Source organism: Grampus griseus (assembly GCF_964374135.1).
Source record: "Grampus griseus genome assembly, chromosome: 3".
NCBI classification, from domain to species: Eukaryota; Metazoa; Chordata; class Mammalia; order Artiodactyla; family Delphinidae; genus Grampus; species Grampus griseus.
In genome coordinates, this window is record NC_139019.1 from 52,704,097 (window position 1) to 52,723,907 (window position 19,811).

The 19,811-nt window shown below is 42.2% G+C and overlaps 1 protein-coding gene across 1 annotated transcript in view; it reads left to right on the plus strand.

Moving 5' to 3' along the window:
• Nucleotides 1–19,811, plus strand: part of MAST4 (microtubule associated serine/threonine kinase family member 4) — a gene marked incomplete at its 5' end in the record, with an annotated part of 565,267 nt that overhangs the window by 169,700 nt on the left and 375,756 nt on the right. The window lies entirely within an intron of this gene.

The window sequence follows — 19,811 nt, forward strand, 5'->3', positions numbered from 1 at the left end:
TATAAGGGACTTGAACATCTGTGAGAGTCCTGAAACCAATCCCCGTGGATAGGTGGGGACAACTGTAGGGTGTCCCCAATGACAGTGGAGTTCCCTGTGTGAAAATCAGCCCCTTAGAATGTACCTGCCCCTCCACAGACCATTTGGTACAACCTAATCCAATTCAGAGAGCCATTAAATTGAGGATTATATTAGTAAACTTTACTAAAGTATAATTTACATAAAATAAAACGTATCCATTCTAAGTGTACCTGTGGATGGGTTTTAGCAAATTTACACCCCAGTGTAATTACCACCAAAGTCAAGATATAACATGTTCCCTTGCCCCTTCTTTGGGCCCAGGCAACCCCAGAGCTGCTGTTCGTCACTATAGATTAGATTTATCTTAAGAATTTTATACTAATGGAATCATACATTGCATGCTTTTTTTGTGTCTGGCTTCTTTCGCTCAGTTTGTTTTTAAGATGCATCTATGTTGTTAGGTGTATCCGTAGTGTATGTTGAACCTCGTAAGAAACCGCCAAACTGTTTCCAAAATGGTACCATTTTACATTCCCACCAGCAACAGGTGAATGAACTAATTGCTTTGCATCCTTGGCCATCTGTGGTATTGCCAGTTTTTTAAAATTCTAGCCATTTAAATGGGTTAGTAGTCGTATCACTTTCTGTTTTTAATTTGTATTTTCTTGATGACTCAGTGATGTCAAACATCTTTTCATGTGCTCATTGGACATTCATATTTCTCCTTTTGTGAAGTGCTTGTTTAAATTTTTCACCCATTTTTAAATTGTGTTGTTAAAATTTAATTAATTAAAAAATTAAAATCTAGAAAATCTACAGATAACTTTTATTGGCTTGAAAGATGGCCAAATTAAAATAACTTAAAGCATGTTTTTTTAAAAAATAATTTCCCATATAAATTTTCATGTTATTAAACTTAATTGTAAATCACTAAAGGTTAGATTTCTATTTTTTCATTCTAAGAGCTTTTTCCTCTAAATATTTTAAAGAAACTTTATTGTTTTTTAACAGTAAAGTTTTCTCTTGTCTGCCAGTTCATAAATGACCTGGAAAACAAGTTGAGTTCTTCATTTTTTTGGAGAATTATGGATTTTGACTTTTTGGAGATGAAATTTCTGGGAGCAGAAATGCTTCTGTACCATGATCAGCACAGAGTCTAGAACATGTGACCCACTGTGGCACACTGCTGAGGTGTAGGGTGAAGCTGACTTTAGGCCAAGGGGAAAAAATTCATCAAAAAATTGCTGCACTTCATTAAAATTAGGGCAAATGTTCACACTTGAGTTTTACTGATGTTCTTTTAATGCTTGTTAGGACATTTTTCTTTGCTTTCATTTCTATAAATGCAGAATATTTGCATTTTTAAGTAGGAGATCCTAAAGATTTAGTCTAACCCTTAGTTTTTTAGCAGGGGAGATTAAATCTTAACGGTTAAAAGGCTCACCGCTTACTTACTAATTTCACTTAGGGAATTTACTTACTTTGGTTAAACTATTTTTGACCAATAGGTGGGGGGGAGTAATGGTTGCTCCAATTTTTGCTAAATCAGTTTACTTAAAACCTTAAAATAATGCAAAGGTATAGCTCTTGATGCAGATATATGACCAGAAACATGAAATTTGGCCTTTACCTTTAAAAAAAAAAAAAAAAAAAGCTGAACTTGATTCCCATTTCAAAATCTCAACAGCTCTAGCAATTCTAGCTAACCTTTTGCAATTTAGCTTGATATAAAATTATTTTAGTTAATTAATTTTTGGTCAGATAATTTTCAAAAATGTTTAATAGTCCTTAGGAGAGCTTTTTAAAAAAATCTCTTGAACATCAGCCTGTTTTAAAAAACAGTAGCTTGAAAGTGATTTTGGAATATGAAGAAAACAATCTTAGTTGGTCTTCTACATAGCTTAGCTGAGGATTTAATGAAGTAACACATACAAAGCAGTTAGCCCAGTAATGGTGGCTATTAGTATTGGTGCATAACAAATTGAATTTAGGATATTTGCAGTTTTGGGGTAACTTGGTCTTGTGAACATCAATTTGAAACCCTTATCAATTGAGTTTCTGCTTTGTGTCAGGCACTGTGCTAGTATCAGGTATTAGAGCAGAGAGAAGAAAGCATCATTTCTGATCATTAAGAAACATGGTTTCTGCTAGTTTTGGGCAACTGTAAATAATCACATATGATCTTCCCTTGGAATAGACCTTGTTGCTAAACTTATGTCAAACTGGTTTTGACATCATAAGTTTGTGCCTGATAGTTTCTGTAACTTAAAGGCCAGCCGCCTTCCTATTGTTTAACTTTGTTTTATTGCAAGATTTGTTTTCCTTTAGCAGTTTTCTACTGTTTTCTTTGAAACAAAGACTATGTGAAGGCTTAATTTATATTTTGAAAATTTTGCCACCCAATTAGCCTTTATAAGTTTCACTAAACTCTTAGGTCTTTGAGAGGAAGGTCTGTGACCTTTTCATCTATTCATCCCTAATGGCAGCTGACACGAAGACTTTACTATGTGGCAGGCACAGCTTTTAGGGAATTACATTTATTGACTTATTTAATCCTTACAACATCTCTGTGCACTTAGGAGGGAGGCATTCTTATACCCATTTTACAGATGAGAACACTGAGGCACAGACAGGTTGAGTAAATTGCACAAGATCACGATGCTCAGAAACAGCAGAGCCAAGATTTGAACCCAGGTGTTGTGGCTCCACAGTCTGTACTTGTGGCCACTACACTGTGCCTAGCACAGCTGGTACCCAGTAGGTTTTCAATATATTCCAGCAGGATTAGTTCGAGTAATTTTTTTTTTTCCAATTAATTGGAAAATTTGTGCTCAGTTAATATCTGGGGCTGACTCAATCTGTATGGATCCTGGTCCATTAATTACAAAAGTAAATTAAAACTAGACAATTAAGACATAGTAAAAACTTTAAAATTTACATATTCCTTAATCCAGCCATTCTGTTCCTCAGATTTCATCACAAGGAAATAGTCGTGAATATGTGTAGAGAATTAACTTTAGTTATGTTTAGAGCAGCACCATTTATAATAATTAAAATCGCATATTATCTAAAATCTAGATATCTGGCAAAAGAATACTGGTGAAACATAATATGTTATACACATAAAGTGGAAAACAATTATAAACATTAAATCATGTTGTGAAAAAATACATTTTAACATTGAAAACTCACAATATATTTTTAATGTGAAATCTCATTGTTGAATGGACTCATCTTTTCATAGGACTTAATATAATTGTAATTAAATAATTATATATTTAATGAGAGGAAGGAAAACAATTCCTGTCTACTAAAGAGTTTTCTCAAACTGGGATTATGGTTGACTTGGTCCCCTTTATAATTGGGCAAGTGAAGGTTGCTACATGGCCCTTTTTATACCCTGCAATTCAATCCATGAGTTACTTTTGCCCCTGAGTTTTTTTGTGGTATTAGGTGGTGTACCAGTTGACAACAATAATACTACATAACCACAAAGTTTCACTTTCAGACAACAATACATATTCCCTTTTTTCTCCTGTGGCTGCAGGTCACCTGGGTTTTGGGTTATTTAGCCTGGGCTCTGCTGTGATTGGTTCTAGGATGCAGTCTGGGTCTAGATCTGCTCCATGTGTCTCTCCTCTTCCTTGAGCCAGAAGCTACCCAAGGTATTATGTTCTCCTGGTAAGAGACAGGAGCAAGCGTGTGCACGTCCACCTGCACAGGCAGGTTTCAAGCCTCTGCTGGCACCATGTCTGCTAATTTTCCATTGGCCAAAGCAAGTCACATGGCCAAGCCCAGCATCAACGGGCAGAGGCATGCTCCACCCACCATAATACCTTGGCAAAGATGCAGATCTATAACACTCCCGGGGGGAAGCAAAGAATTGGCACCAATAATTCAGTCTGACATAGTTAACTTTCGTCTCTCTTTACAAACAGTCTTACAGAGTGAAAATATTTACATTTACCAATTTTTCAATTAAGAAAGTAATATGGAGCTTCCCTGGTGACGCAGTGGTTGAGAGTCCGCCTGCCAATGCAGGGGACACGGGTTCGTGCCCCGGCCCGGGAAGATCCCACATGCCGCGGAGCGGCTGGGCCCGTGAGCCATGGCCGCTGGGCCTGCGCGTCCGGAGCCTGTGCTCCGCAGCAGGAGAGGCCACAACAGTGAGAGGCCCGTGTACCGCAAAAAAAAAAAAAAAGAAAAGAAAATAATATGTGTTCAATGTGGACAGTTCAGAAAATACAGAGCACCATAAAGGAAAAAGCTGTAAGCCCATAATTCTACCATGCAGAAACCCTTGATGGAACTTTTGACATTTTCTTCCTCAACTAAAATTGTGAATGACTAAGAGGATTAGATCAGAGGAAAACACAACCAGTACCTTTTACGCAGGGCTGGCATTTAAACAACAGACCTAGTGTTCACCATGCCCATCCCTGCCTGAATTTTTTTTTTTTCTTTTTTTGAAGCTGATGATGTTTTATATCTTCATGGCCTGCAGTTTGCTAAATAGGCTCCCAGAAGCATCGTGTAAACATTGACTGAGGTTTGGAGCCCCCTGATGAGAAATAGAAGCATTATTCAAATCATACGGATTCTTAAATCTGGGCCTAAGTGGTAATGTGCCTGACAGTTCACAGCAAGGAAGCTGCAGAATGAAGGGCAGAACCTCAGGATCTTGACTCCTGGCTTCTTGATATGCAAATGATTGCCCTAGGAGATATGGGGATATATGTATATGTATAGCTGATTCACTTTGCTATAAAGCAGAAACTAACACACCATTGTAAAGCAATTATACTCCAATAAAGATGTTAAAAAAAAAAATGATTGCGCTGAATCCTACTCCTGCATTCCACAGCTGTGATGTTTGTGTGTTGTAGTCCTAACACACAGAAAATGAAGGAAGACTTCTTTTTCTTATGCAGAGAATTGTGTTTTTCAAAACATATTTGGGTTGTTTGGAATGTAAAACAAAGAGGAATCTTTGTATGTGTGTCACTTGCACACAATAATAGGAAATCAACTTTGTAGACAGTATAAATTAGAACTTCTAAAACTGTTAGCATCGCTGTATCCTATCTGGGGGAAAAGGAGAGATTTTTCCTACTTGTTGGGGATAACATCTGAAAATTCAAAAAAACACATTTCAGAATGAATTTTACTTCAAGAGGGAAAGGAAAAACAAACCACACAATGCCAGAAAACATTCTTTTCTTTAAAATTAACTTGAAGGCTATTCTGTTTAAGTGCTGTGTAGAGTTTAATGGGTTTCTCATCCTAAAGGCCTCCTTAGCTTAGTAGGCAAGTCTGACAGAATTTAGATTAAAGCAAATTTACGTGAAACATAACTATGTTATAGGTAGCCTTGGTATTCAGTAAATATTGCACCTGAATACTCTCGTATATGCTCTGGATTTCTTCATGTTTGTAATACCATCAAAAGAATGCCTATGTGAAAATGGTGTGTATTAGGATAATACCACGTGCTAGAGCGAGCAAACCAAAAAATTTCTGGGGCTTAACACAGTTGTCACATATTTCTAGCTCATGTAAGTGTTTTGGGTTATGAGGCAGCTCTCTCCCGCCTGGTGAGTTAGGGACCCGCATTCCTTCCACCTTCTGCTCTGGCTCTTATTTACGGCCTCCACACTCTGCTTCCAGCTGGTAGAAGTGGACAGAGAAGAAAAACTTCCTAAAAGTCCCATCCTGGAAGAGACACACTTTATTTCCATTCGCATTTGTTTGGCAAGATCCTCTCACATGGTCAAAGCCAAATTCAAGGCTGGTGCTACTGTTGGGGGAGTGCTAGGAAGTATGGTTCCTGCTGGACTGTGGCCTCTGAGTCCAGCTACACAAGAGGCAAGGGAAATATGGCATTTACAAAATCAGGGAAGACTGAGAAATAGGTTTTAATAAAGAAATTGGGTGTGATTAGTTTTCAGTATGTTAGGTCTGAAATGCCTGTGGGGCATGTTAAATCAGAATGTCCAGGGAGGAACTGTGCAGTAACAGAAGCAAGAGGCATATGTTGAGAAGGAAAGGATTGGCTTCATCTAAGAGAATAAGATGAGGACATCTTAAGAAGTTGCCATTGGACTCAACAGTGTAAGTCACTGGAAACCGTGAGGAGGAAGGTGCTGATGTGTGGATGGCAGCTAGAGTGAACTGGCTTAGGAGCAAACAGTAATGAAGGACTTTGAGGTAGCTGATGTGTTGATGAGAGTGTAGATAGCTCTTCTGAGAAGTTGTACAGTTAGAAGAGACTCGAGAAAACAAGTGTGAGCTGGAAGGGCATGAGGGGTCAGAGGGGACCACTGTAATGTGGGAACCAGGCAAGCATGTTTGTAAGGTGTTGAGGATGGTTCAGAAGAAAGAGATAACCAGAGAAGTCAAGTGCTGTGGAAGCACCTGGCAGGGTATCCGGAGCACATGTCAAATGGTTGGCCTTTGTAGGGAGAGAGGTACTTCTTCATTGTAACAGGAAGGAGGAGAAAATGGATGCAAAAGCAGGTAGTCTAGGTACATCTATACCATGAAATACTACTCAGCAATAAAAAGGAACGAACTACCAATTGTCTACTGAAAAAAAAAAAAAAAAGCACAACCTAGAAGTTGAGAACTATGTTTTATTCGGTGGACTTGCTGAGGACTTAAACCTGGGAGGCAGCCTGTCAGATGGCTCTGAGGAACTGCTGGGAGGAGGTAAGGAAGAAGCCAGGATATTTAAGAGTTTTCGGAAACAACGGCAACAAAAACAGGTAGTAGGGACATTCAAAGATTACTGTTAGTTAAAGAAAAGCACACATCTCAAGTTAATGAATTTAGCGCTTTTCTTTTCGGTGTATGGGAAGATGCAAGAGTCTGGACTCTGAAATCATTCCTTTGATATGCACCTTCACTATCTTGGGCCAGAATCCTGCTTTTCTCCACCCTGAATGCCCTCAGGGTACACAGTTGGGAGGCAGCTGCAGTGGCTGCTGGCTTGGTGGCTGCACCATCCTTTGTTTACTGATACGGCAGGTGATGCACGTGACAACCTGGGTGAATCTCCAAAGAATTAGGCTGAGTTAGAAAACAAAAACAAAACAAAAAAAAAACCCCAAGAGGTTACATGCTGTGTAATTCCATTTCTATATCATATTCTTGAAATGACAAAATTATAGAAGTAGAGAACTGATGAGTGGTTGTCAGGACTTCAGGAGGAGGACCTGGGAAGGAAGTAGGTGTGGCTATGAGCGGGCAACATGAGGGATTCTGCAATGGTGGAAATGTTCTATATCTTGACTGTAGCAGTGTCATTATCGGGGTTGTGATTGTACACCATAGTTTTGTAAGATGTTGGCATTGAGGGACACTGGGTAAAGGATACCTGGATCTCTCTGCATTATTTCTTACAACTGCATGCGAACCCACAGTTACTTCAAAATAAGTTTAATTTTAAAATATTCCCTTTCCAGATCAGTGATTTTAATAAATTTTCTTTTCATAAAAAAGCAGGTGGTTTAATTGATTTAGTGGCTTCACTTCTCTGCGTTATGAGATATCTGTGTGGGCTTCGGGAGGGTTCTATGGGAATTGACTAGAGAAGGAAGTCTGAAATGTTCTTAGAGAACAGGAAGGCAGACTATAAATGTAGTAGGGTTTCTTGGAAGCACTGACAGCCCATTCAAGGTCTGTGATCATGAATTGAAAGTGAAGTCAGTGTACATGTTTGAGGGAAATGTTAAGACACCAGGGAAATTTGTGAACTGGGAACATCAGTTCCACAGAATATAGCAGAGGGACCTGGTCCAGGGTCACTCAGGAGAGCCGTGGGGAGGGTGGAGCTGAGCTGTGTAAGAGTCAGGGGGTTTTGGTGCCCAGCGTGGGATTCTCCAGGGGTAGAGCCAAAGCCCATGAGAGCTTGGAAGTGTGGTGGGACTGTGGACCGAGCAGTGGGTGGACTGTTCGACTTAACCAGCCCATGAAGGATGACCGATAAGTTCATATTTTGAAATCTGGCAAGTTTTAAAACTCTTAAAAGGTAAAGGTCTTTACAGTTGTCGTAAAGACAGTGATGCTGTCAGTTTGGATTCTTGGCTTTTGGCCAACAGGAAAAAGAACCTAGATAATTCGCACTTAGGGTTTTACTGGCTTAAAAACATCCGGCTTCTATTTGTTTTACTGTTTCTCAATACTTACAGATTTTCTATGCTGAGGGCATATAACTGGGGGCAGGAATTCTTTTACGTGGCTTTAGTGTTGTTTTAGAACTTGTAACGTCGTGTACTTCCTCCACAGTGGTTTATGAGTCTGGAGAGTGTCTCTACCTATTTTTTCTGAGTCACCAAGCGATCAAGAGGCAAATCCACGAGCATCTTCTTTCTGGTGAAGGTGCATGATTTTAAGTAGCCTTTAAACCCACTTGCTGTCTTCACTGTTCCTATGTCAGCTTAAGTCTGGATATTTTGTTTGCTCTCTAGGTGTTCTAATTAGAAGATGGCAATGTAGATGTATTTTGTTGGCCTTTGTAGTATCTCCTTGTCAGGGTGGGAAGATCTCCTGAGACTCCGCCTTAATGGGGCATGCAGCTGCTAGCCAGCTTCTTTGGCAGATGCTGCCTCCCAGTGGCTGTCTGTCCGGGGGCCCTCTGCTGTAGCTCATGGCCCATGCAGATGGCTTACCCATGAGTCATTGCTCCCACTGACGGGGGAGCATCACTTGGTGGTTCCCAGGCCCCTGGTCACCTGCTGCTTGGGAATTGTCAAGTGGCCACCTTGTTCAGAGCCGGGCTGCAGAGTCCTCTTTGAAGCTCAAATCTCTCCTTCAGACATTTGGCACCAATGAAATCATCCCAGGAGGTGATGTCAGGCATGAGAGGAGAATCAAGGAAAGAGTCTAAATGAAAACATGAGGACTGGAATGTGCTGCCCTTATACTGTGAGTCAGATGAGAGACTGGGCTGTTTGCTTTGATGTGTGCATGAGCTCCAGAGAGTGCTGGGAGCCGTGCTACATCAGCGAGAACGGCTCTTCAGAAATCCGTTTTTCAGTTCTGTACCAGATAGAATTTGAAGGATTTAAAATTAGTCCTGAGTGTTCATTAAGAAGATGTTGTTGCTGGAAGACCTGATTTAAGTTTCTTGAAGCACCTTCTGCGAGGTAAAAGGTAACTTGGGCCTTAAATCATTGTGATACAGAATATCAAGATTGCTAGGGTAGGAACATCAGTTGCATACTGAGATACAGCTAAACCATTATCACCTACAAAATAAGTTGGCTTCTTGACCTTAGGCTGGGTTATGTTGGATGTGATCAAACCCAGTGACTGAAATTCTTCCAAGTACCCCAAAGAAGAGAGTGTCTAGTGGTCATTTAAAGTTTTTGCTGGCATTATTTTAAAGGTTGTATGTGTCCAAATATATAAGGAAGTTCTCTATACCGATTAGGCTAAAGAAGAAACTTAATAGAAACAAACCAAAGATGTATGAATATTAGGATCCCCAAAACAGTTTTTGTCGGGGCTTCCCTGGTGGCGCAGGGGTTCAGGGTCCGCCTGCTGGTGCGGGGGACACGGGTTCGTGCCCCGGTCCGGGAGGATCCCGTGTGCCGCGGAGCGGCTGGGCCCGTGAGCCGTGGGCGCTGAGCCTGCGCGTCCGGAGCCTGTGCTCCACGGCGGGAGAGGCCACGGCAGTGAGATGCCTGCGTACCGACAAAAAAACAAACAGTTTTTCTCTCTCCCAGTTTTCTCTCTCCGTTCCTCTTTCTCTCTGTCTCTCCCCCTTACTTCTTGTGTTCTAGGGTGATTCTATAAATAATGGACTTCTGTTATTCCTGATTGAAAAAAATGAGTTTATTGAATCCATATCTCAAAAATTTGTTCTTAAAATTTTATTTAGAGTAGAAAACTGATGGCAGGTTTTTTTTTTAAACATTTTATCAAGGGGTTAAATTTTTTTAAGGAACATAATCATTTTCCTTCTTTTCTCCCCAGTTTTTTCCTAGTACTTCCCTGAAGATCTGTTTAATGCTGATAGGATAGACCGAGGCCTGGGTATGGCAGGGTGTGGTTTTCCTCTCCTTCATGCGTTGTGTACTTGTAGGTTCTGAAAAGCTGATTCCAAGCTTGTCTTCTCAGTTTTGTATATGTATCGTCTCTAAGAGAGACGTGGTTTTAGATCCCTGTGACTCTTCAGCATAAACGAGAAAGCCACGAAAGTTGAATTGATTGTATTACAGTTAAGAATATGAAACATGAGTTTAAACATGAGTTTAAATAATTGGAAATTAGTATCAAATATTTATTAAATCCCACCTATAGTGCTCTTTGAGTTATTGGGGAAGAGGAGGTAAGATCGGGGAAGGCAAGACAGATGGTGGCTGCCATTTCCTGCCACACTGGAACCCATGTAGGAAGTTGGACATAGGTAGCCGGCTCTCGTGGTGACATTTTCTTATATACAATCCAGCTGCAGTGCAGCTGCACAGAGGTGCACGTGGGTGCTAACTGCGCATGTACTGGAATCAGTACATTGGACCACACATAAGTCCTCCGGAAAACAGTGATTGGGGGGGATGCAGATCCGAAGGAGAATGGAATACCTGAGTTACACTGAATGGGGTTTAAAGATGGGAAAACAAGTAACTTGTCTGGGTGGGCATAGCGTCGCGACAACTCCTGTACTGAGTTTTCGAGGTGTAATGAGAAGGGCCTGAAGTGGGGATCTGAGGCCCAGATTCTTGTCCCAAGTCAACCGCTAAGTAGCTATGCCTTCATTTCTGGTTCTCAGTTTCCTCATTTGTAAAATGAGTGAGTTGGACCGGATACTCTCAAGGTCCCTTTGACCTTGCATAGTGAATACTTCTAGCTACCAAGATGAGGGATGGGGGAGTCTTTGCAGAGGCTGGTTTTCCTTCCTTTTCTCCCTTTACACTTATATCCTTTCTCCACTGTTGAGCAAGGAAGCCCACCTTCTCCCTTGGAGGAGCCTGGTAGTGACGTCCTGTCCTCTGAAACTGAGCACACCAGGCCATCCATCTCTTGTTTAAAACTCATTTTCAGGGCTTCCCTGGTGGCGTGGTGGTTGAGAGTCCATCTGCCAGTGCAGGGTACATGGGTTCGAGCCCTGGTCTGGGAGGATCCCACATGCCGTGGAGCAGCTGAGCCCGTGTGCACAACTGCTGAGGCCCGCGTGCCTGGAGCCTGTGCTCCACTACAAGAGAGGCCACCGCAGTGAGAAGCCCGAGCATCACAACGAAGACAACAGCAACTAGAGAAAAGTCCACAAGCAGCAACGAGGACCCAACGCAGCCAAAAATAAATAAAATTTAAAAGAAAAAGCATACATTAAAAAAAAATAAAACTCATTTTCAGGGGCTAATCAAAGATCAGGAATGTAGACTTTTTTTTTTTTTAGCTTCCTGGATGGAAACTGAAAATGAAGCTGACTTTTTGTCATCTCTGCAGGAAAAAGGAGTAGGCAAAGAAATGCAAATGCCACCAACCGGGATGTTTAAAGATTGGTAAAAATTAGTGTTTCTGATGTATTAATGACTCTGGTGGTGGTAGCCTGCATTTGTCATTGTCATGTTCCATTGTCATTCAAGTACTTAATCAATGCATATTGTCAGGGCTAAATTTATTTTCTTGTGTCTGCCTAGCCAGATCATTTCTCTGTTTTTTGACAGTACTGTCTCAGTCCCCTGCATCCCAACAGGGCCTGAAGGGAGAGCTGAAAGTAAGTCCCCTCCTTGCTTTTTTTTTTTTTTTTTCCCTTCGTTGCTGAGCACAGGCTCCAGACACGCAGACTCAGTGGCCATGGCTCACGGGCCCAGCCGCTCCGTGGCATGTGGGATCTTCCCGGACCGGGGCACGAACCTGTGTCCCCTGCATTGGCAGGCGGACCCTCAACCACTGCGCCACCAGGGAAGCCCCCCACTCCTTGCTTTTTAACTCCTTGTTGACTTGATCCCTGGTGGGTAAAACCTTTGAAAAGAGAGAATGGTACCATTTAAACATCTGTTTCCCTTTTTCTGAATAAGAATACAGGTGGAGTCATGACTACTGTGTAAATTATTAACACTGCACCAAGTTAGACTTGAGTAAGAATTTTGCTTAAGGTACCTTAGTTCCCAGTTTCCAAGTCCCTGTAAAGGAGAGGCATGTATGTATGTAAAGTGTATACATGGACTTTGATTATGTGTTCACATGTATGCATGCACACACAGCCTTGCACCCTCAGTTTTTATTTAGTGTTCCGTAATGTAGGAGGTGCCCGCATTTTTGCCCTAAATGACTCTAGACGACAGTGAGAATTAGATATGTCATTGCCCTTTTATTAAAACCTCCAAAAGAAATTTCTCTGAGCTCAAAATGAGGAAAAAGAGGTTGTGTGGTCTGACAAATTTGAATTCTTTCTTTTATTAAGTAATGAGAGCTGGGTATCCCACTGTGTTTCTGTCTTTGCTTTGTTTGCTAGGAGTCTCAGTGCAAAGCATTTTTGTTGTTGTTTTGTTTTTACTCCATTTTACTAGCTTTTGGCTGCACTGGTATATATAAATAATATAAAAATGATGGTAGATGATACATGCGCAAACCCAGAGCAATGAGGCCCCCATGTTCGGTGTACAGAACAACGAGATGAAGCTCGTGGTTCTTTGCTACATTCACATTCCATCTCAAACCCCTTCACATCACTTCCACAGCTATACGTTCACTCTCTCCTTCCTGCTACCATCTTACATTGTCCTCTTCTTCCAGGATGGATCACTTTTAACTTCCTATTATTTGTGGACTTATAATCCCTTTTACTACTTTATCAATTCCTTGAGGACCTTTTCCTTGAACCCTCAAAGCAAAGCCTCCTGCATTGCCAATCCTAAGTGCTCAGTGAATTGGGTCGCCAGATAAAATACATGGCACTAAGTTCAATGTTAATTCCAGAGAGACTGGTAATAATATTTGTAGCATTGATGTGTAGAATGTAGTATTTGTGGTATACATAATCCAGTTTATTTGCATTCCAGTTTATTTAGGCATCCTGTAGTTCTATGAAATCTGGCAACTCTATCAGTAACTACAGGAAGGGTTCTGAACTGAGGCTTTATCAGACATGTTGTCTCATAAGTACATGCATGGCACGAGGGGCAAGATGCTAGGGGTCTTACACACAGACATTAGTACACTATCCTTTCTCATGCTCCCCGCCCTCCGCCCCTTTACCTGCAGTCACCTTGGAGACAGGACCAGCTTTGTGGACAACCATAAGCAGATCTGACATATGATACTCTTTGGTGTGTGTTAAGTCTGTGTGTATATGCCCACTGCCATTCTTTCAACGGTTATAGTGCTCTCGGTGGATTTAAATAGTAGGAGATTAAATGCATTTAATGAATGGCTAGAAGAAAATGATCAGGCTCTCGATCTTGAGAGATGACTATTTGGAGGATGATTGGAACAACCCAATAGCTACCTGCCCCCTAGCTGAGGTCCAGAGCACACTGATTTCCTCATAAGCATGACTGAAGTCCCTAAAAAGGAATGTTAAGTAGCCTAGTGATACTGTTACTTTAAGACATGAGGCACTGATCCTGGAGTTCAAGGCTACTTAATGTCGTCTGAACTTTCAGAAGTCAGGGGCTACATAAGAGACCAGAAATGGCAAGGTTGAATTCCAACCCTACACTGGTCATTAATTTCCAAGCAGTGCTTGAGGCAATCATGATGCTAATCTTGGCTTAAAATTTTCTCTTCTTAAAAACAAGGGCAATGTTATGTTTTGCAAGGCACTTAGTGATTTGTTAGAACTTAATTCAAGGCACAGGGTTATAGTTTGGATAACAGTGGTTCCTAGATCCTATTGCTTTTAAACCAGGTAGAGTGGACATTAACTTTCCTAGTAAGGGTTATACAGTCCTTGATTGAGATCTCCCACCCCAGAAATAGGGCATTTTAATAGATTGCCATTTGGAGGTGCTGGAGGAGATCTACTGTGCAGTATTTTGGGGAAAAAAATTGTATAGTTTTGTTCTAGATTTCCTGTTTATTCATTAATCAGTATCAACAAAGATTTCTTAAGACAAAAATAATACGTTCTTTAGGGGGCAAACATAGACATTACGGAAGAAGAATTTGGAATCTGTTTGGAACAAAAGCTTACATGAAACTAGGAACTATTCCAAAGAGATATATATGGAAATACACCGTTAAGTGAATTAGATTGTACATAGACGTTTCCTTGTAATAAAGCTAGAGAACTTGTTAGGAAATTTGGACTTGTCTGGAAATTTCTGCTTCGACTGTCATATGGAGTCTATTTTATGCCCCTGTGGCTGCCTTTGTTCTTTTTGTTTCTCTTGGAAAGTTCCTGATCCCCAGTTCTTCCTTGGCCTCTGTCCTAACTGTTTAGATGTAGGGCAGTTGTCAGAAATGTTTAGCATCTCAGGATGCCAGTGACATTTGGGTGTGTCAATCAAAGCATCTTAGTGGGCAAAAGAATGTTACTGAGTAGGATTCATAATTTCTTCAAAAAGTAAGATACTAAGTGCAAATTGTCCTCACATGTACTCAGGTTAAACAGTTGGCCTTGGATGTACACAGTGTTTTGTGGCAGTGTCAGACTCTTTTGGAGATGGGTTTTAGAAGAGAAAATCAAAGCCAGGAGAAGTGATACGATGTTCTTGTATCAAGTTTAAGGCCGCTGAGCCTTTTTTCACTATTGCTATGGTTACAAAACAAACAACTGAACCACATTTGAACATTCTAGGCAATGGGGAACTAAACAAAAATGAAAACATCCGAACCCTGGGAGAAATATAAATGAGAGACAGAGTGGAGAGTTAATAGGCACAGGCATAAGTATATGATCCTGTAAACTGTCAGTAGCTTCTGTTTACGGGCTGTGATGTGGGGCTACAAAGACAGATGAGATACGGTCCCAGCTGACACTGAGTTTGCAATGTAGAAAAGCATGTTATGTACAGAAACAGATGGCACCCTAGACACAGGCAGCCCCATAGAAGCAGGTGATTAATGGGGGGGAAGGTAAGGCTAGTAACGCCCCTGGTTGTAGATTCAATGCCAATGATGCCAAAATGGGTAAAGCATCCCGGAAGGGACCTGAGCCACCATGGAACACACACTGTGTGTTCAACGCGGTGCTGGGCACTTGGTATGTGTTACCTATGATCATCATCACTGGAGGTCTAGACATAGAAGCTCAGGGAGGGAAAGTAATTTATCAAGGGTTTCACAGCTAATAGATGGTGAAACCAGGGTGCAGATCCCTGTCTGACTGGTTTCCCAGTCTGTGCTCTTGAGTCCACTTGGTGAATGGAATGAGAGCCTCTTACTCCGAAGGGCCCTGAGCTGGAGAGTGTTTGATCCAGCCTGAGAATGATATCGAGGAGGAGTGCTGTTGCCAGGAAGAGTTGTTTAGCAATGGAAAGTAGAGGGGATAATAAGTCATTGTTTATTGTGGGCCTTCTATTTGCCAGATGGTATGACAAGCTCTCTGTGTACATCCTAAATTGTCCTCACCGTCGCCCCAGGAGGTTGATCAATCATGTCCATTTTTTTTCTCTTTTTTTTTTTTTTTTTTTTGCGGTGCGCGGGCCTCTCACTGTTGTGGCCTCTCCCGTTGCGGAGCACAGGCTCCGGACGCGCAGGCTCAGCGGCCATGGCTCACGGGCCCAGCCGCTCCGCGGCATGTGGGATCTTCCCAGACTGGGGCACGAACCCGTGTCCCCTGCATCAGCAGGCGGACTCTCAACCACTGCGCCACCAGGGAAGCCCAATCATGTCCATTTTTACAGAGCATTTATGGGAAACTGAGACTTAAGAAGTTAACGAGGTCACAGGGCCACTACATGGTAGTTGTCAGGCTTTGAATTTTAGATTAGAGTCTCGTGACCAGGGCCAAATAGTAATGGATTTGAATTCAGCAGTTTCACTTCAGGAGTTTAAAAACTGAACGTACGGTTGACCCTTGAACAACCCTTGAACAAGGTGGTTGGGGAGGCCAACCCTCTGTGAAGTCAAAAATCTGCAAACAACTTAAAGCCTACCCTCCCTACCCATGGTTCCTCCACATCCGTGGTTCCATATCTGTGGATTCAACCCTTCCACATCGTGTAGTACTGGCGTGTTGATCATTGAAAAAAATCCACAAATAAGTGGACCTGCGCAGTTCAAGCCTGTGTTGTTCAAGGGTCAGCTGTGTTTCCAGGATCCACAGGGGGCAGCCAACATGTTAGGATAGAATGATGTTTGGGGAATAAATAAATAAAAACAAAACAAACAAACAAAAAAGAATGACATTTTGGAAAGGGTTGGACTAACTGGGTTGAGCAGCCAGATTATGACAGGGGAGGAGGAGATGACTCCTACTCGCTTGATGATTATTTTGAAGAGAGCAAGATACTGGTCCTCCGGGAGGGTTTAGAAAGGGGTAGAGAATGCAGATGGGGGTGAGGAAGGAGACAGAGGAAGAGAGCACAGGGCACTGACAGGTAGTTTAACAGCTGCTCCACATATCCGCAAAATGACTGAGAAAAAATGGTTCTATTTATCTGCCGTTTCCTTCCATATATCTTCCCAACAGCATTCATCAATATCTGTCATTTCCCGGGGGCTTTAGACATGTCTAGCAATTCTTTCTGCTGAATTATATTTCAATACAAGGATGGAGGGAGGCGAGATTGCACATGTTCGCTCTGACCTGTGCCTGGCGTCGCTTAGACACCGTCCCCACCCAGCTCCCTGGTACCCTCACTCACACATCCTGCTTGGTGTCAGATTCTTGTTACCGTGTTCTCATTAGAGTAGCTCTACTTAATACTTCCTTAAAAATCAGTTTTAAGTTGTCACATTAGCCTTTGGTCTGTACAGCTAGAGCTTAGAGCCAAACCATTCTGTACGTTTTGATGAGAATTTTAAATCCATACAGTCACCCCTTGAAGGGAGACTACCTTGGTGGTCTAGGTGCAAGAGGGACTTGCTGGCGAGGGCTGGGTCTCATAGCTGAATGGGAGAAGTTGCTGGGTGTAGGTGTACCGAAAGGCAGCAGTGCATGTACCGAAAATAATAGGAACACTGAAGCTTACTAAGCTCTGTTTCGTGTATTAACTCATATGATCCTATTATCTTCCCTTATTAGAATTTGGTAATCTTGGTAGGTGAGAAGAAATACTTCTTCTTTAAGAACAAGTTAAGGGAAAAGAAAAGAGAGGCCAAATATATTTCTCTGTAAGTGTAGATTTGAATTGTTTCCATTTAAAAATAGACAGCGTGTTGGCATTTCTTGCCCTTTTGTCATTCTATGGCAAGGGCAACAGGGTGATTCTCTGTAATTGAGGGTAAAGAGACCACTATCCCGTTGAATCATCTTGGCGCATTTCACTCTGAATGTTACTTTTTTTTTTTTTTTTTTTTTTTGCGGTACGCGGTCGTCTCACTGTTGCAGCCGCTCCAGTTGAGGAGCACAGGCTCTGGACGCGCAGGCTCAGCGGCCATGGCTCACGGGCCTAGCCGCTCTGCGGCATGTGGGATCTTCCCGGACCGGGGCACGAACCCGCGTCCCCTGCATCGGCAGGCGAACTCTCAACCACTGCGCCACCAGGGAAGCCCTGAATGTTACTTTTGATTTAAAGCTGCAGTTGACAGTGGCAGCGGCAGCTTGAGATGCCACTCCATGGCCTTGCGGTCTGTCCAGCGGCTTTGATTTCTGCGTGGTAGACATGTTTGTTCTGGTATTTTTCCGCAGTCCCTAGCTCTCTCACGGTATGGAATTGGGCTTTAGAGACTTCGTGAAATAATTGTCATGGACCCAGTCAGTCTGGGATTGCCCTAAACTGTTAGCATCTGCTGTTTGCTCTGCTTGCTACAAGCTTCCTTTTGAAGCATCCCCCTAACTTTGTCCCACCCTTTCAAGCATCTTCCTAACTTTGTCCTCAGGCCCTTGTGGTTAGTAATATTGCCTTGCCATTCTATGTTAAATATAGAATGCTGCTGCTGATATTCTAAGAAGTGAAATTGGGTATCTCTGGTGGAGTTGAGTCTAGCAGCAAAACAGTTTAGAGACTGCTGCACTGGGCGATTAATTTGATTCAGACCTTGATACCCCATTGGTGTCACTGTGCTCTGACAGCCAGCCTCCCTAAAGGCATGTGTCCTCTCTCCATTCATCTTTCAGTTTCCTTGTCAGTTGGAGATCCCTGGCTAGTAGGCAGTGATGCCTTCAAGGACATGGGGTCAAGCCTACGCTTTGGACTTTTTTTGTGTGAGTCAACACACACCACGTTTTCTTTTAAGGCTAGAATAGCAGCTCAATATAAGAGTCAGTGAACTTCAGCTCTCCCTGGTCACAAATCTGTTGGTTTCTCAAATTATATTTACTTATGCCATTAAGAAGAATGATCTAGCAGCATTGTCGATGCTGTCTAGGTATAGTTATTCTTTTGCAGTGGGGACAAGAAATTGGAAGTCAGTCACCCATGTGAGAGGGAAGATGAAAGGGACCGTGTCTCTGTGTTGCAGTAGCACAGTTGAAGATGAATAAAGGGAGGCTGTAATTGCCTGTGAGCACGACAGTCCCTATGATGAGGGAACCGATGTTTAGAGTTGAGCGATGGGGCATGAAAGAGGAATATCTTCATGATGATGGAGTACACTGTAGGGTGAAGGCTGCTGACTCATGGATTCTGCCTGGATTCTGCCAGTGACTTATCACGGTCTTTAAGCTTTCTCCATTTTGAAAGTTTGGAGGGGTCTTGAAAAACTCAGTTTCTCTGACTTGTGAATGATTTGGAGGGCTTGAGTATGATTTGAGTATAATTTGTGAAAGCAGGTGCTGGTGTAGTTCACTGTGGATACCTCCTTTGGACAACAAAAAGGACTCCCTCATTTTTTCCTATAGAAGGTATGGTGGTTTGGGCTAAGCAAGGGAGGATATGTGTGTGTGTGTGTATGAAAATATACATGACAAAATTTACTATTTTAACCATTTGTACTTTATTGTATTTTAAGTATACAATTCAGTGGCATTAAGTACGTTCGTATTGTTGTGCAACCATCACCATTATCCACCTCCAGAACTTTTTCATCATCTCAAACTGAAGCTCTGTACCCATTAAACAATAACGCCTCATTCCCCCCTCTCCCCAGCCCTCCAGTAACCACTGTTAAACTTTCTATCTCAATGAATTTGACTATTCCAGGAACCTCATATAAGTGGAATCATATGACATGTGTTCTTTTGTGTCTGGCTTATTTCACTTAGTACTTCTTCAGGGTTCGTCTGTGTGTCAATTTCCTTCCTTTCAAAGGCTGAATCATATTCCATTGGTTTGTATACGCCGCATTTTGTTTATGTATTCATCAGTGGACAGTAGGGTTGTTTTCACCTTTGGACTATTGTGAATAATGCTGCTATGAACACGGGTGTACAAATACCTGTTCGAGTCCCTGCTTCCACTTTTTTTGTGTATATACCCCGAAGTGGAATTAAGCAAGGGAGGTTTTAGTAGGCAGTGGGGAAGGTAAAGTGGTGGGAATGGCCCTCCTCCCACTTTAGTGGTGGATGTGAACTTTCTGGGGGCTGCTGTGAGAGCTTCAGTAGATGCTCAGGTCAGCAGCAGCCTGGTAGCCCAAAGGTAAAGCTAACAGATGAGAGATGTGAGCATGCGGCCCCGTCTGCTTGCTCGTGGCACCAGCACAGTGCCAGCTGCCCATTGTTCTTTCTGTCCCTAGCCCCTTGCCTCTGTGATGCCGGCACCTTCTATTTCCCTCCCTCCTGTGGGCCCCCCTCG